At 37.9% G+C, this 15,716-nt stretch overlaps 1 pseudogene across 1 annotated transcript; it reads right to left on the bottom strand.

Annotated features, from left to right (window-relative positions):
* Positions 1 to 5,956: 5,956 nt before the first annotated feature.
* LOC309797667 (ferritin light chain-like) lies at positions 5,957 to 13,515 on the bottom strand (annotated as a pseudogene). Its single transcript has 2 exons — positions 13,505 to 13,515; positions 5,957 to 6,481 (listed from the first exon to the last, which is right to left on the bottom strand). The product of its transcript is annotated as a ferritin light chain-like (transcript).
* Positions 13,516 to 15,716: the final 2,201 nt, after the last annotated feature.

Genomic DNA, 15,716 nt, shown 5'->3' with positions numbered 1-15,716 from the left:
CCTTATTTTGAACTTAGTAGTAAGCTAATAATGCAAGGTAGAACTAGATGCTTACAACTTCTGGGTATAGAACCTTCTCAAATTATTATCCCTTATTCAGTTAGTCAACAAAATTGGCTTTTTCAACATAGTAATGAATGGGGTCTTGCTCTTGCAGGATTTTCAGGTACCTTGGAATGCCATTACCCTGCTGATAAATTGATCCAATTCGACAAAGTTAACTGTTGTATCTTTCCTTCTATAATTAGGCAACAGCTTATTCCTCATGTACCTTTGGTTTTTACAGACGGTTCTTCTTCAGGAGTGGCTACTGTAATCATTGACGACGGAACCAAACTCATTAAACAAACTTCCTTGACTTCAGCTCAACGTGTTGAACTGTATGCTGTCATTATGGCTTTTAAACATTTGCCTTCTATATCTTTTAATTTGTTTTCTGATAGTAAATATCTTATCAGCTTATTATTTCTTCTGGAGACTGCGACCAGAGGACATACTAATGACCCTGAATTATCATCCTCTTTTCGTTTGCTTCAACAGCTTATTGGTTCCCACGTTGGTCGTGTTGCAGCTCTGCATATCCGTGCTCATTCTAACTTGCCTGGTCCATTGTCTAAACTTAATGCGACTGCAGATGTTTTAACTCGATCTAAACGTGATCTTTATCCTGTGCATTTTCCTCCCAAAAATAAAGTTAAAGTTACTCTTCCTCCTCAATCTCTTTTCCCTAAAGCAGGACATATCCCAATTTACCGTCCTCCTCCTTTCCGTTCGTCATGCTGTCAAGAATGGCTAAGGTATTGCATTCATTATCTTCATACTGTTGATACTCATGGTCCATGTCCTGGACACCCTCATATTATGGTAAGTTATGATCAAACTGCTTCACAAGCAGCACAGCAATCGCATGCTTTACACCATCAGTCGGAGGCTACGTTACACAAAGAATTTTCCCTTACTCGTGAAGCCGCCCGACAAATTGTTAAGCAATGCCCACAGTGCTTACCTCACCTTCCTGTTCCACATTATGGTGTTAATCCTCGTGGATTATTACCTAGTCATTTATGGCAAATGGATGTTACTCATATCCCGTCTTTTGGGAAATTACAATTTGTTCATGTCACTATTGATACTTATTCTGGTTTCCTCTGTGCTACAGCACAGATCCGAGAAGCTACTAAACATGTTATCACTCATTTATTACACTGTTTTGCTTTCATGAACCTTCATTTTACAGGAACCAACATTACTCTTACAGGCCCGGCTACCAGCCGACGAGAGGATCTTAAGGATACCATCATTTGGTATAAAAATGGGCAAGCTATTAATATTAGAGGTCGAATCTCATATGCCTCATCACTTTGGGATTCCGCTATTACTATAGCCAAGGTTCCAGGTGAAGATTCAGGAAATTATTTCTGTATGAAGCATTTACTTGGAGGACAAGGGATACTTATAGTTGGACATAAGGTTACTATTCTTAACAGAAAATCAAAAACTCAATTTCCTCCTTTTATGACCATTAACTTTGCTGGATCCAATTTTGAATGTTGCAATGCATCTTGGAATAATAACCAAATATGGTGTACTACAGATCATACCAAGGGGTCAAGTCTTATCTCTTCTATTCCCATCATAGATAGGTTTATCACATTTCAAAAGAACTAGGATATATGGAAACTAGCTCTAACTTATTCCAATACACCTGTTATAACTTGTGTTGCTCCTCCATATACACTTTTAATTGGTTCTATTAACATTGGTAATTCTTCCAAAGGAGGATATAATATTAGCTGTGTTCATTGTATTTTTAGCAGTTGTATGTTCCCTTCTGCAGGAACACAATCTGTGCTTATACTAAGGCAACCCATATATGTTATGGTGCCTGTACATCTGAGAGAACCTTGGTATGAAGATACTGGAGTACAGGCATGGGTGGAACTCTCCAAAGCCTTGCAGAGAAGGAGACGCTTTATTGGGTGGCTAATAGTAAGTTTACTTGCCTTGGCTGCTCTGTCTGCTACCGCGGCTACTGCCTGTCTTGCTCTTTCACAGAGTATTAATCATGCTCACTTTGCTAATCAATTATCTCAAAATACCAGTCTTGCTTAATCTTTACAAAGTCACATAGATTTACAGATTAATAACACGTTAGATGAATTTAAAAATGCAATTTTGAGGATTGGAGATCAGATGGCAGCATTAAAATTGAGGATGCGTTTAGCTTGTCATGCAAAGTATACGTGGATTTGTGTTATTCCTTACAAGTACAATGACTGTGCTTGGGAATGGGAAGAAGTAAAAATGCATCTGCTGAGTGTTTGGTCAGATAATATTAGTCTTGATCTTAAGAAATTAAATGCTGAAATTCAGGATATACAAAATGCACACCTTGATGATATTTCACCAGAAGATGTAATTCAAACTTTACTGGATCATTTAAAGTGGTTAAACCCTTAGTCGTGGATTACTAGAGGGTTGTCAGGATTTATTACCCTGGCCATAATTTGCCTATTATTGATAATAATCTTCTCATGTCTGTTTCGTATCCTCATGCAACAGTATACTACTCTCGGCACTAAGGTTCATGGAATTATTTTGCAGCAAAACTTAAAAAATAAAAAAGGGGGACCTGTGGGAAGCAGTCAGCCTTGAGAGCAGGCTACAGACATGCCAGGCATGCCGCCGCTGCTCGAAGGGACTGTCCCTACTTGTTCCCCTCCTTGTTCCATTCCATGGGAGATAAATCACCAGGGCCCAGAAATCAAAAAGAATGTAAAATGAGACAAGCAAATCTGTCTCCACCCTGCACGTGCAGGTTATTTTGGATGATTCTGGGTTTATGGGTTTTCTCCCAGGGAAGTTAACCTTGAGCCGAGACAGTCATTAGATAATGTAAACCACCGTCTGGCAACCTTCCCTTTTCTAGTCTATATAATCTGCAACTGTAGCATAATAAAACTTGCCTTGCAACCATCAGTTGTCTTGGTCCTTCTGACCCCATTCGTCGGTGCTACTTCAGTTCCTTACCCCATCCCTTCTGACCCTGGGTGGTGAAATCCTCTTTCTGAGGCTGGTCCGTGGCACATATGAATATGTTTTTGTCTTGCTGTCCTGCACACATGCTGTCTAGTAACAGATATTTTGTCTGCTATTAGTGTTTTAGATTATGTCTTTCCAAAGCGCTGAGGCAGTGCACCTATTTTGAAGTTGCAGCTGATGCCTGAACGTATCCTAGCTGACAAATTATTGATTAATGAAAACATGAATTTCTGAAAGATTTGTACTGTTAACCAAAATCTGAGCAAGGAGTCTCAAATGTAATTCTTAGCCAGAATTACATGTTAATGAACCATTTAACAGTGTAAATCAAGGAACATCAATGTAGGGATTTCTTTTCATTTATTTCTTACCTGCTTGAAATATCAGTTAAAGGTTGCCAGCTTGGTTGCAGATGAACGGACGTTTGAAGTTCCCCGAACTACTTAATGTGGAATAGGATACTAGACTTCCAACGCCCTCAAGGCTGTGACCTTGCAGCCATTTTACATAGCACATCATCCTCCTATAGGGATGAACCTTTCCCTGGCCCGAAAAGTAGCCATTCTGTTGAAGCTTTGCTTATTGTAACAGGCTTTTGTTTCCAGGTTACATGTCTGTGGAAGACTTAATTCTGAATAGAGATATAGATATTACTGGAAACTAATTGTTTTTGCTATTATACTCTGCTTATACTCTGTTTTACTCTGTAAAACATTTAAATTGTGCTACAAAAATTCAGATGTTGTCTTGCAATCTTTAAACAATAAATGAATGAATTGCCCTTAAAAAAAAGATTTAAGCAGTTAGTTAAGCTGTTGGTCCCACATCAGACAAATTATGCTTATACCTCCTGTCAATATTGTTAACAGAGACTGTTATTTTATTAATCCTTATGATCCCGTGATTCTTTCTTTCATGTTTCGGGGCACAGCAGGTGAGAGAGTGGGTTTGTTAAGCTGGGTGGGTTTATCCTTCTTTTATGCGTTCATTCAATTTTCTGTTCATTTACTTATTGTATACATATGGCAATAGAAGCTGCTAAGGCAATCATTGCTATTCTGCAAAACAACAAGGCACAGAAGCAGATGTCTTATTTCCGAGATTTCTCCCCCCAGGATTATTATGATTAAAGATCCTTTCCCCCCACTCCCTGGAGAGGACAAGGGGCTGCTCGCTGGAGGATTTTTAATGACTTGGGGAAAGGCTCAAATATCCCCCCATTAGGGTAATCCACCCCAGGGGCAAACCACACAAGAATATTATGAATTTATTTTATTTTTCTATCCTTGCAAAGGTAATACTCAGCTCATTAGAATATGAAAACTATACTGTCAAATTTCAGAATTACATTGATGAAGAAAATCACCAAAGTGGCATCATATCATGTGTGTTATAGTTGTATTTACTATATTGACTATATTAAATATGTTGTGTTAACAATGTATTGTATAACTATATATTGAAAAGGCAAAATGCTGTAACGTATTTCAGAGAAAATAATTATGTTGGCCAACCCCAAATTGTACATTGTAGACGGGTCCTAGGAAAAGAAGATTTAATTCATAGTGGACAAGAGGTTAGCTTCTGTTTTCAGCCATGTGCTATTTCAAGAATTAAACATCATGAATAATACAGGATATAAGAGGAATAGTCTAAAGATGGAAAAGCACATTTTGATTAGGAAAGAGAATTTAAGGCTTAAGTCTTTTTTTTAAGGAAAACTGCCTTATTACTATGAGATAAGAAAATTGTTTCCTTCTTTTCTTCCTTGCTTTCTTCTTCTTTTTTTTAACCTTTTTAATTTTGGATATTTGACCTCTAAGCTGAGATGACTGAAAATGCCTCCTCTAGGCATCAACCTTTTTGAAAGACTTTTTCCCCCTCCCTGAGGCCTATTTGTCTCTTGGAGGCTTTGTCTACATTACTCCTCAAGAGGCAAGCATTTGTCCTTGCACTAAATGCTGACATCTCCTGATAAGAGGGAAGCTGCAAAGTAGAAGAATTGAAGGTTAGTATGTTGATATTGGTCTCAAGCACATTGATGCACATTTGTGTATTGGGGAAGGGGAGTGAAGCTTGAGAGTGGGCCAGTGGGGAGGGGTAAATATTTTGTGATGCTGTCTACCTATGGGCTTATAAGGTTTACAGCTGCATTAGGAGGACAAGCATTACCATTAGCATGAAAAGTAGGGCAGACCTCAGTTGCAAAAGCTTCTAGCCATACACACAGGGCAATACGTAAATGATACACCTTATTGCATTCACCCATTCACCCTCCCCTGTTCACGCTAATTGGAAATTTCCATCCATTTCAGAGAAGTAACACAACTATCAATCATTTTCCCTGGCACGAATCTTCCAGGAGGAAGAAAATGGAATACACCTAGCAACAGAGCTCACGCACTAGTAGTCCATGTGTCTTAGATTTAATATCTGATGACTAGCTGCATTGAAGCCAAGAGGTGGTTCACAAAGTTGCTGCACATTAGAATCACCTGGGGAACTCTGAGACCTCCCCGTGCCCAGGCTCCTCCCTAGACCTACTGAATCAAAATCTCTGGGGCTGGGACCCAGACACCAATGTTTTTCTTCCAAGCTCTTTAGGTAATTCAAACGAGCAGCAAAGCTTGAGAACCAGCCCAATAATGGGAACAAACTTATTTCCCACAGATAAAGTGGGGCAATTCATATGTTAAAAGAACGTGAATATATGTATATATTTCTTTTTTTCGCTTTATTCTGTTTGTATTTCAAATAGGCTTTTTTTTCCTTCTGCAAAAAGCGTTACTGTTTCCATTTGGTCCAAGGCTTGGGAGAGGGCTCCAGGACGGTTACAAAGCTGCCTAGTGGCTGCAGAGCGGGGTTTCAGGCAGAAGTTCTGACGCCAGAGGGTCTCCTCAGATGCGGCTGGACTTCAGAGACTCCTGATTGGCTCGAGGGTGAGCCTTTCAAAGAGATACTCGCCCAGCACAGCCTGCGGACCAGCCAGCCTGCGGAGGTTGGTCAGGTGGTCGCCCATCTTCTGGATGAGTTTCACCTGCTCCTCCAGGAAGCGGCTCTCCAAGAAGTCACAGAGCTCGGAGTCTGCACGGGCAGGACCCAGGGCGCGCAGATCCGATAGTGCCTGGTTCAGATTCTTCTCCCTAAGAATGGCGGCTTCCACAGCATCCTGGGTTTTACCCCACTCATCCTGAGAAGGCTTCTGTGCATCCTGGAAGAGGGCGTGGCGGCAGCACTGGTTTTGCATTTTCAAGAGGCGCTGGGCGCCCTCACACTTCTCCTCAGCCAGTTGGCAAAAAATGTGGCCCATACTGTCCAGAGTCCCATTGTTGCTGTCGAAATAGATGCTCAGAGAGAGGTAAGTGTCCACAGATGCATGTTGAACAGGCGGTGGGCGGCGGCTTCCACCTCGGTGGAATAATTCTGACGAACCTGGGAACTCGTGGTTGATCAGTGATAAGGAGCTAAGCTCAAAAACTGGTGTTGGCCTGTCCTGGAGGCTGAGGATAGCTGAGTGTCTGATTCCAAAGGTTGCGAAAGGAAGAAAGGTTGGAGGGTGGTCGGGGGCTGGAGCAAGGAGCGTCCCTGGGTCTGTTCATTCCAAACACTGTTGAAGCAAAAGACAGATCTGCAGGACTGCCGAACGCACTGCCTCAAATAGGCTTTGATATAAATGAACAAGAAGTCCAAGCAAGGACAAAACTTACCCTTCCTCCCACCAAAATAGCTGGTGATACTAGAATCTAGATCTGGGAAGGGATTCTTCCATTACTTTCTTAACATTCCAAGCCACTAGAGCAGTGGTTCTCAAAGTATGGTCACCTTGTAACCAAGCAGTACCCTATGGGGCCTTCCTAGGACAGACCCATCCACCATATCCTCTATTGTAGTTTCTCTCTGAAGTACTCAGATAATAGTATCTCAGGCATATTTCTTGAGTTTTCAGATGCTAAAAACCACCACCCAATGGAAGAAATGAACTCTTTGATGATCATGAGCATGTAGCCCCCAGACCTTCTGGCACCTAAGGATGGATAATGTTACCTGTCTTGTGGCCTCAACATCAGCCAGTCAGAGGATTGTGCACGAGCTGATCACATGCCCTGGGATGTCCCTCCCTCACCTGGCCTTTAAAAATGCTTTGCTGAAATCCTTTGGAGATTTCAGGGGTTTTGGAACACGGACCACCCCTCTCCTTGCTCGATCCTGCAATAAACCTTTCTCTTCTCCAGACTCCAACCTTTAGGTTTGTTTGGCCTCACTGTGCTTCAGACACATGAACCTGCATTCAGTAACAACCTGACCAGCTTTACCAGCGTCCCCTGATAATGTGTCAGATATTCAAGTTTTAGGGCCCTATCCCAGCCCTATGGAATCAGCAACTCTAGAGGGGCTCAGTGATCTCTGTTATAACAGGCCCTCCATATGATTTTTATTCACCTTAAAGTTTGAAAATATCTGCATTGTCAGCTGGCCAAAGCGTCCACCAGCAGGTTAAGGGGAGTGACGCCTGGAAAAGATAGGGAGTAGCCAAGGCAAGTACAGCAGCATTTGCCGTGGTAGTAATGGAGAATGCCTTTTCTCCACTGGTTGGCACAGACTAGTATCTGGGAGCAGTGGCAGGGTTATTTAGGATGCTTTACAATTCATTGTAGAGTGACCGCTGTCCTGGTTTGCCAGGGACTTCCCCTGTGTGAATACTTAAAATCTCATCCTGGCAAACCCCTTAGCCCTGGATTTGAAAAACTTAGGGAATAACATGAAATTTAGGGGAAACATGATCTAGGATTTGGGCAAGTCACAAGTGCTAATTAAAGCTAAGCAAGTATGGACAACATCTAGCCTTCTTTACCCCTTTGTGGGAAGGTAAATCTGATTGGGTGAAAGGACTTATTGTTAAGAAATCTTTGTAGAAACATCCCCTTCTGCTTAGTCCGCTGGTTCTCAGTTCTGGGTAGCACTGGCATCGTCTGAGGAAATTTAAAGTTATTTTATTGGTCTAGGATGACCAACAGTCAGTGTGAGGGTTTTTAAAAAGTGCTTCAGATGATTCTAATATGCAGCCAAATTTAGGTGCCACTGCTTAAGCTTTTGAACCACTGCTACATATTTTCACCTCATCTTCCTATGAGAATATCCAACTGTAGTTGAGGTTTGTTTTTTTTTCTTTTTCTTTTTTTAACTGTCTTATTATAAGATTTACTGTCTTAAATAAGATTGAATGTACAGAAAATCCTGCTAGTCCATCTGGTATAGCTAGATACTTAGAATAATATCGTTAAGATATATACCATTTAAGTACTGTGACTGGCCTTTTAAAAATTAACATATGCATTGAATTAGTACAATCTCTTTTGAAGTTGTCATGTTGGGGAGCTATACCTGTAATCTGCTGCCATTGCTAAATATCTGGACAATTCTTATTAGGAATTGTTTTTAAACATCTTTAGGGATTAAAACCAAGAGTGCTGTATTATTTGTACTGGGACCACAAAAACCTCACAAAGTTTCCCCACTGTACCTTCTACCCCCATCTCTAACCCTTGGCAACTTCTAATCTGTTCTCCATCTCCACAGTTTTGTTATTTTAAGAATAATATGTAAACATAATCATGAATTACTTAATCTTCGGAGATTGGCTTTTAAAAATGTTTTCTTCAGCATCATTCCCTTGAAGTTCATTTTAATTTTTGCATATATTAATAATTTGTTCCTTTTCGTTGCTCCATAGTATTCTATCATAAGATTTTATCACAATTTGTTTCAACATTCATCCATTGAAAGACATTTGGGTAGTTGCCAGTTTTGGGCTATTATAAATAAAACTGCTCTGAACATTTATGTGTAAGTTTCTGTGGGAACTTAATTAAGTTTTTGTTTCTTTTGGATAAATGCTCAAGAGTACAATTACTGCGTTGTAGGGTGAATCTACTTTTAGGATTAAAAGAGACTGTCAAGCTGTTTCTCAGAGTGGCTAAACCATTTTATTTTCCCACCAGTGACGTGATATAACTTTTCTACGTACTCACCAGCATTTGATGTTGTCACTATAATTTTAGTTATTCTCTGATATCTCATTATGGTCTTAATTTGCATTTCCCTAATGCTAATGATGTTGAGCATCTTTTCATGTGCTTCTTTGCCATGTGTATATTCTCTTCCATGAAATGTCTGTTCCTGTCTTCTGCCTATTTTCTAGTTGGATTTTTTTAAGTTGTTTGGAGAGTTCTTTGTATATTATAGATACAAGTCATCTGTCTCATGTGGGATTTTCAAATATGTTTTCCCACTGTGTAATTTGAGTTTTCATCCACTTAAAAGGATCTTCTATGAAGCATTTTTAACTCATTTTGATGAGATCCAATTTATCAGTTTTTGCTTTTATTGATCATACTTTCGGTGTCAAGTCTAAGAATTATTCACCTAGTTCTAGATGCCAAAGATTTTCTCCTATTTCTTTTTCTAAAAATGTCCTGCTTTTACATTTAAGATTATGATCCACTTTGATTTAATTTTTGTGTAAGGTGTGGAGGTTTAGGTTAAGGTTCATTTTTTGTTTGTTTTTGTCGAGGGATGTCCAACTGTTTCAGTACCATGTTTTGAAATGTCTACTCTTCCTTGATAGCTTTTGCACTGCTGCAAAACAGGTTAAATGTATTTATGTCAGTCTATTTCTGGGTTCTCTATTCCATTCCATTGATCTATGTATCTACCCTCCAAAATTACTGCAAAGTCTTGAAATTGGGTGGATTAATTCCTCCCATTTTAATCTTCCTTTACAAATTGTTTTAGCTATTCTTCAGCATCTTCTTACCATACAAATCTTAGAAAAAGCTTGTCTATATCCGCAAAAACCTTGAGGGCATTTTAAGAGTAATTGTGTTAAGCCTCTTAACTTGGGGAGAATTGACATCTTTATTATGTTGTGTTTTCTAATCCATGAACAAGGTATGTCTCCCTATTTGTTTGGGACTTTAAAATTTTTCTTCATCAGCATTTTGTAATTTTCAGTATAGAGGTCCTATAAATGTCTTATTGGGCTTGTATTTAAGTATTTATTTAGGTCAGTTGTAAATGGCATCACATATTTTAATTTAAGCTTCTACACATTTGTTATTAATATATAATGTGATAAAACTGTGTTGATCTTGTACTCTAAAACATTTACAAACTAATATTATTTCTCAAGCTTTTTGTGGATTCCTTGGTATTTTCTCCATTTAGATTATCATCTCCTCTTCAGACACAGACAGTTTTACCTTTCCTTAGGCAATATAATAGGATATATTACTCTTCAACATTCAGTAGGATATATTCCTTCCTATTCAACATAGTAGGAATAGTTCTTTTATCTTTTAAATGAACTTTTTAAAACTTTAACATTTAAATTTATGTATTTATTTATTTTTGCTTATTTTCTTACTAGAACCTCCAGTAATATATTTAATAAAAGTGGTGAGAGCAGATATCTGTGCCTTGTTTCTGATCTTACAGAGAAAGCATTCAGTCTTTCACAGTTAAATATAATCTCGGTATAGGTTGTTTGTAGATCATCTTTATGAGTTTCAGTATGTTCCTTTTCTATTCCTAGTTTGCTTGGAGTTCTTTTTTCTTCTTTTTTTACAATCATGAATGGGATTGGATTTTGTCAAGTGCTTTCTCTGCCTTATTGGATAGGATCACATGACTTTTCCCTTTAATCTATTGGTTATGGTGGATAACATTGTCTGATTTTCAAATATTTAACCAACTTCGCATAACTAGAATAAATGCCACTTGGTCATGGTATATTATTCTTTTTATATATTTCTGGATTTAATTTGCTAATATTTGGCAGAGGATTTTTACAGCCAATTTCATAAAAAATATTGGTCTGTAGTTTTCTTCTTTCTATACTATCCCTGTCCGGTTTTGGTATCAAGGTAATACTGGCTTCATAAATTTAATTAGGAACTGTTCCTTATACTTCTATTTCTTATCAAATCATGTAAAATTGGTGTTAATTCTTTATGTCTTGGGTAAAAGTGAAACATCTAAGCCTGAATATTCCTTTTGGGAGTTTTTAAATGAAAAATCAGTGTTTCTAATGGTTACAGGAAAATTGAGATTTTCTATTTCATCTTGGCTGAGTTTTGGTAGTTTTGAGTGTAGAAGCATTGGCCCATTTCATCTACATTTTTGAATTTATAATGTAGACTTGTTCATAACAACTTGTCCCTCATTAACCTGCAGGATATGTCATGGTATCCCTGGTTGCATTTCTGATATCTGTGATTTGTGCCATCCATCTTTTTATCTTTATCAGTCTTGCTAGATCTTTATTGATTAGATTGTTTATTTCCAAGAACCAGCCTTTTGTTTCATTGATTTTTCCCCCCTATTTTCCTGTTTTCAGTTTCATGGATTTCTATTTCATCTTTATTATTTCCTTCTTTCTGCTTGTTTAGTGTTTTTTCCTCTTCCTTTTTTACTGTTGTAATATAGAAAATTACATTATTGCTTTGAAATACTTTCTTTCCCAATTTAGTGCTATAAACTTCCCTTTCAGCATTGCTTTCACTTCATTCTGCAAACTTTGATCTGTTATATCTCCATTTTCTTTTATTCTATGCATTAAAAAATATTTCCTTGCTGCTGTCTTTTTTACCCATGAGTTATTTGGAATTGTGATGTTTAGTTTTCACATGATTGAAGATTTTCCTGTTGTCTTTCTGTTATTGATTTCTAGTCTGATTCCATTATGGCTAGAGAACATACTCTATGATTTTAATTCTTTTAAATCTGCTAATTTTTTAATGAATATATAAATGAAAGAAATAAGAAAACTTCTGAGTCTTAGCATCCAACACTTAGGCACATTACGATTTAAATCTGCTAAGGTTCTTTTTATTGCCCAGTATATAGTATATGAGTGAATATTCCATGGACACTTGAATATGTATTCTGCTGTTACTGAGTGTGTTCTTTAAATGTCAGTTATATCCTATTGATTGATGATGTTTTCATTTCTTCCATATTCTTGCTGATTTTTCTCTCTGGTAGTTCTATAAATTGCTGTGCTGAAGTCTCAAATAATAATTGTGGATTTAAAATTTTCTCCTTTTACTACTTTTTCAGTGTTTGCTTCATGTATTTTGAAGTTCTGTTGTTTGGTGCACACACATTTAGTATCAATAGGTCATCTAGGTGGATTATTCCTGTTATCTTTATGTAATGACCCTGTTTGCCCCTAATAATTTCCTTTGCTCTGAAGTCTACTTTATCTGATATTAATATAGCCATTCCTACTTTTTCTGATTAACGTTCACATGATATATCATTATCTTCCTTTTACTTTGAACTCCCTATATCATGATGTTTAAAGTAAACTTCTTATAGACAGTATATAGTTGGATCATGCTTGTGAATTTTTAATCTACTCTTCCAATCTCTGTCTTTGACTTGGTTATTTAGATCATTTACAGTTAATGTAATTATTGCTATGTTAAAGATTAGGTCTACCATTTTATTTTATGTTTTGTCTTTTACCTTAGTTTCTCAATCCTGTGTTTCTCTTATTTTGGGTTACTTAAACATTTTTTAATAAGTCCATTTTAATTTAATTTATTTATAATCATTTGTGTATACTGTTTGTATAGTTTTCTTAGTGGTTGCTTTTGGCATCACAGTATACATATGTAACTTACCATAGCCTACTGGAATCAGTGTTTTATTACTTCAAGTGAAGTTCCAAAATTTTACTTCCATTTAGTCTCTTAATATTCCCCAGTTTTAAAGTATGATTTTCTGTAGTATTTCCTTTCTCTACATTGAGAACCACATCAGATGGTGTCATAATATTTGCTTTGACCATCGGATAGTATTTAAGAAACTCATGAGGCTAATGATAGTCTCTTATATATACCCCATTTGTTTTCAGCCATTCCATTGTTCCCCTTTTCTTTCTGAAGTTCCCAGTCTTCTGTTATTGTTTTTTTTTTTATGTTTTCATAACATTAGGTGATATCTGGGCTTTCCAGTGCCATTGGATATGAGTTTCAGGAAACACTGAGTCTGGCTCACTTAATGCTGCTGAGTTGGAGGGTTTGTATATGTTGGGTCTGTTGGTGCAGCAGGTGCTAGCAGATTAGACTAATGTTGATGGGACTAGTGCCACAGGAGGATGGGTTCCCATTCAGGCTATGCTGCTGCTACAGTAGATCGAGTCCCCCTCTACCCCAAGTGTGGGGCAGTGACCTGCTGCTGTCACTGCTTTGTATTAGGCTGCGTTTGCCTCAGGTGTGTGGTGGGATCCCTTGGAAGCTGCTGCTGCTGTCAATCACAAGGTTAAATTCATTTCAGAAATACTTAAGTATAAATATATAGCCTGGCTCCTATAGGATCCCTGTAATAGTTTTTTATTGCTTTCATACAAATGACCACAAATATAGTGACTCAAAACTATGTCAATTGATTACCTTACAAGTCTGACATTGGTCTCAATTGAGTAAAGTAAAAGTGTTGGCAGGATCGACAGATGAATGGATAAAGATGTGGCACATATATACAATGGAATATTACTTAGCCATAAAAAGAAATGAAATTGACTTATTTGTAGTGAGGTGGATTGACCTAGAGACTGTCATACAGAGTGAAGTAAGTCAGAAAGAGAAAAACAAATACCGTATGCTAACACAGATATATGGAATCTGAAAAAAAAGAAAAAATGGTTATGAAGAACCTAGGGGGCAGGGCAGGAATAAAGATGCAGCCATAGAGAGTGGACTTGTGGACACAGGGAGGGGGAAGGGTAATCTGGGATGAAGTGAGAGAGTGGCATGGACATATATACACTACCAAATGTAAAATAGATAGCTAGTGGGAAGCAGCCGCAAAGCACAGGGAGATCAGCTCTGTGCTTTGTGTCCACATACAGGGTTGTGATCGGGAATGGAGGGTGGTAGGGAGATGCAAGAGGGAGGAGATATGGGGATATATGTATACGTATAGCTGATTCACTTTGTTATGAAGCAGAAACTAACACACCATTGTAAATCAGTTATACTCCAATATAGATGGTTAAAAAAGAAAAAAAAGTGTTGGCAGAGCTACATTCTTTTCTGGAGGCTCTTAGGGGTGTTTCTGTTCCCTGGACTTTATCCGCTTCCAGCGGTCACTTGTAGTCCTTGACTCAGAGTCCCCTTTCTCCACCTACAAAACCCAAAATGTTGAATCTCTCTGATTCTGCTTCTATTAGGACATGTCTCCCTTTCTCTTTCTACAGTTGGGAATTGTTTTCTACTTTTAAGGACTCATGCAATTAGATTTGTTCCATGAGGTAATCCAGGATAATCTTTCTATCTCAAGGTCTATAACTTCAGTCATATCTGCAAAGTCCTCTTCACCATGTAAGGTAACATATTAATAGGTTCTAGGGATTAGGGTGAGGGCATTTTTAGGAGCCATTATGCTCCCTACCACACCCTTAACAAGTGACCTTGAGAAAAGTACTGAGATTTTTAAAGCCTTACTTTCCTCAAACATAAAATGGAAAGAAAGCTAACTAGTTAACATCATGAATGTGAAACAGTATATATGAAATCAACTAATTCAAAAAATAAGATTTCTTCTTTTTCTTTATGATTTACATGATTCTCAGAGTTCAGTTACTTGAAGATTTACATTTTTTTAAACAGAACTAAGGAATTTCAGGGTTCAGGTGCTGTAAGATTGTCTGAATTATCTGAGTAACAATTAGCTAAGCACAGGTGTAAAGCATTTGATTTACTCCCTGGTTTTCTTTATCTTCTCATCCCAGTAAATGCATATCCCTTTTCTAGCTCCAGCCAGTAGAGTCAGAGCTTGTTTTACTGTTTAACTAAATTTGAATTTAAATTCTCTCTACATCTCCAGATTCTCAGCCCTGGTTGCATATTATAATCACCTGGGGAGATTTCAAGAACTACTGATGCCAAAATTCTACCTATCATGGATATTTGAGGAGGGACCTGGAATGAAATGCTCTAGCTTATGGTTTTTGGAACCAAATCATAGTCTACACTGAGCCAAATTATTTGCGAGATCACCTCTAAAAAGGAATTTATCTGTGGTAACTAATGCTCTTCCTTTGTCAGTATGCTTGATTTGTCCCTCTTTGGGGGAAAAAAAGAGGGGGAAAAAAACCCCAGCAGTTGTGCTCCCTGAATTATAACCTGATGCTGTGGAATTAGTGTTGGCTTAGAGTGCACATCTTCGGATACCCATTCTCTCTCCTGCTTCCTTGCATGAACTTATATCCTTGGGCAGTGTTTCATCCACCACTCTCTTTTGCTTCTAATCTTAGCAAGTAAAGTCTCCCCTTAATGAAATAGCATTTCATGAGGCTTACTGGGAGCATAGGTCTGTTCCAGGCCTATCCTATGTTAGCTAAAGCAGATATAAGTGATGTATTTTTGGCATTCATCCTTGTGGGTTGGAAAGAGAAGACAGAATTTTATCCTTTAGGTGTCATCTGACTGGACAAATGGGCTCTTTCCCTCTGCTGCCTACCATGTAAAAACCTGAGGGTGTTACCTCTAGAAGGTATCTTCTAGTTATCAAAATAGTTCAGATAAGTCAAATTTCTCAGTAAAAGATCACAAAACTATGTCTTAGGTGGTTAATTTTCTATGTCAATTTGTCTGGGCCACCATGCC

Source organism: Mesoplodon mirus (genome assembly GCF_964341445.2).
Source record: "Mesoplodon mirus genome assembly, contig: HAP1_SCAFFOLD_846, whole genome shotgun sequence".
Classification (NCBI taxonomy): Eukaryota; Metazoa; Chordata; class Mammalia; order Artiodactyla; family Ziphiidae; genus Mesoplodon; species Mesoplodon mirus.
This window is presented reverse-complemented; position numbering and strand designations above follow the sequence as displayed.